Genomic DNA, 1,696 nt, shown 5'->3' with positions numbered 1-1,696 from the left:
CCACTGTAGTAGGGTCATAGTAAAATTAAGTGAGCTTTGCATTCACCAGAACATTTCAGCTAGTTCTTAAATGTGAAAAAGGAGGGAAGAGGGAAATATAATGCTGGGCTAGTAACAAAAGCCAGTCTGCAGCCTGTTAACCATGTATTTGTTTACTCCAGGTTTTCAGTGGACTGCAGCCCCAACTATTTACTGGATCGCTCCAAAAACAGGAGAAATGCCCATTTATTTTTGTTAAGCTGCACTTCCAGGAGGGAAACTTATCATGCAGGGACTATATAAGGGCTCTACAGCAGCCCTAATCGTGTTACATTGAGTGCATGCACATCCTTTATGTACATGGACACATGTTTGTAGGAAACAGCCAACACATCTTCACTTTCCAATAGAAACGGGGCCAGTACCTGGATGAATGTGGGGTTTCTATCACATGTTCAGTTGAACATGCATTGAATATAACATGAGAATTCTTCAACAAGTGTACCCAACAGGGATTGTTATAAGGCACAAACAAGTGGGAGGTGGAGATGAGAGTGGAGGACTAATGTGTGGGATTGTTCCTCCTACTGTCATCTGGTCCCACTCCAGCCCAACAAGAACCTGTAAAATGATTTCCCCCCTGTTATCACAGAATTAGCTGCTGTGGTCTTTTAGACCTTCCCATTTCAGATGTTAACACACATCCAAACCACAGAACTTTTAAAGCACCACCTCACTTTGTTCCCTCAATCTTGCTTGAACAATTCATTACTGGAATTAGCTGGCTGCAGTTAACATGTGGGCCACTCAAATGTATGCATCTGCATCTTGTGTGGTTACAGGGGATTGTGAGGAGCACCAATCAGGTCATTAATGACCCTAAAACTATTGCTGTGCTCTGCTATTGGACTGGCAGGCTATTACAAAGATCTGGAGTCATTAACATTTAGGTAGGGCAATGTGACAATACTCTGAAGGTGATTTTTTTCCTAATGTTTCTCAAATTGTTCCCACCCATTTTAAATCTCTTTTAAAATCTACCCTTTCTTGGCTTGAGATTTTTTTTAAAAAAACTGTGTTCAAAATGTCAAAATGGGAGTACAGTGGAAATGGGGATAATTTTTTTTCTTAAGCCTGGAGCTTGTGCAGCTTGGTTCCTGCATTTTCCATGAAGTGTAAATAGTGAAAATCAACTAACCACCATTTTCTCAGAAGGAATATTTAGAAATCACCTTTTGGATAATGAATAGGTGAATTGCTGCTCTTGGTATTGAGAAAATGATGAATAGGAATATAAATATCCTTCCACTATCATGGCTCAAATTAATGTTATCAATAAGAAAACCACAAACAGAACTTTGTTCCCGATTCTCCTGTTAGTACCACTGTCTGACCTGGGAAACAAACCACTACTTTTTTTCAGATATCCTTAATTTTAAGAGATAGCATTTTAAAAATACATTTATTTAAATATTTATATACCACTTTTTCTGACAACAGGAATCACTGAAAAGTAGTTTCAATGCATATGCTAACTAAATACCAAGAGATGGTAAAACCATCACAATAATAAATACACAGCACAATAGAAACCACTATTATCAGGGGTAACAAAGAACAAGAACGAGAGCTGAACATTGCAAAGGTCCTGCTGAATAGCCTTGCAGCGTTTCCTGAACTCTGACAAAGATGGCTCTGCTTGCCCTTTCGGTAGCCC

Source organism: Gekko japonicus, unplaced genomic scaffold, assembly GCF_001447785.1.
Source record: "Gekko japonicus isolate JY-2015 unplaced genomic scaffold, Gekko_japonicus_V1.1 scaffold68, whole genome shotgun sequence".
In the NCBI taxonomy this organism is placed as follows: domain Eukaryota; kingdom Metazoa; phylum Chordata; class Lepidosauria; order Squamata; family Gekkonidae; genus Gekko; species Gekko japonicus.
Note: the sequence above shows the minus strand (reverse complement) of the source record.